Genomic DNA, 1,285 nt, shown 5'->3' on the forward strand with positions numbered 1-1,285 from the left:
CAACCATATTAAAGTCTCTCAATAAAGCCTCTGATTGCATAATACTAAATATTCGTCACATGGAGCTGGTGCCTCTTGATTGCATTCACAATTTGTGCCCTACGTACTATCATAAAAGGTTCGTAGTCAGTAGCTCGGATATGAGACAACTAACATTTATTTAAATTTAATGCAATTGGATAAGAAGGCCATGGATTTTTGTGCTTATATTTGGACAATAATGATGATGACAGCACTAAAGCTAGCCTATACGATTGTTGGGAACTTGAGATTAGTTAGAAGATAATATTATGCCACATGATCATTAATTTCATCGCCCACATCGCTAATCGCGCCGCTGCACGTTGTGATACTTATTGGTTACCCACTTAATCATGCTTAATATTCTTCAATTAAAGCATAAAAAGATTCTCCATCAACCTGGGATTCTCTAATTGATACCTTTCCCTGCGTAAACCCGTGAATGGAGTATAAACATATAGTTAATGAGGGGAATTATTGGGAAAGATTGAAACGTGTGGATCCCATTGACATTGCCCAAGAATTAATTATGATATTACGTTGGCCTTTTAGGGTAACAGATGCCAGACCAAATCTCTAGTTTAACTCATCAAATCAAATAAAGAATAACCTTATTCTAATCATTCGAACTCAAAAAAAAAAAAAGACAAGATATGAGATGGGAAGAGAATAATAAGCATCACCTAACAGCAAACAAACACATTAAGATAATAACCATCGGTTCATTGAGGGTACGCTTATGAAAACATTATCTAGTAAATCTTGTCTACTAAGACAGTACTGATCGAAAAATAGTATAGTCAAGTTTTTATTCGCACGAAAATGAGGGTAAGATTTTTATATCTCCACCCTTGCTTCTATTAATGGGGCTTTGCCTTGTAAATCCTTGCGTGACTAGTATCTCTCTGTTTTATTTAATAAGGGAAAAAAGCCATAGAAAAGATATATACCGAGAGCTTTAAAAGAGATTGGGCGGGGAGCAACTGTATGAGGAATCAATGCATAGCAGAGGATAGCAAAACAACAGACGTTTAGGTCTCTGTGGCCACGCAGTGTCTGACCCTTTTCTTGTGCAACTTGGTAATTAAAAAGGTTACGGGACCTAAATTTGACGCCGCTCACTGTTTAACTCGATGTTAACCCCGTGCGTGCGAATTTCTTACCGTAGGACTAAATTTGTACTGTTGACCGGATCAATGAGGAGCTAGCTAGCTCACGATTTTTCACGGCTTTTTGTTGCAGCTTCCTGGACCGGGCCGCGATC

This window comes from Asparagus officinalis, chromosome 4 (assembly GCF_001876935.1).
Source record: "Asparagus officinalis chromosome 4, Aspof.V1, whole genome shotgun sequence".
Lineage (NCBI taxonomy): Eukaryota > Viridiplantae > Streptophyta > Magnoliopsida > Asparagales > Asparagaceae > Asparagus > Asparagus officinalis.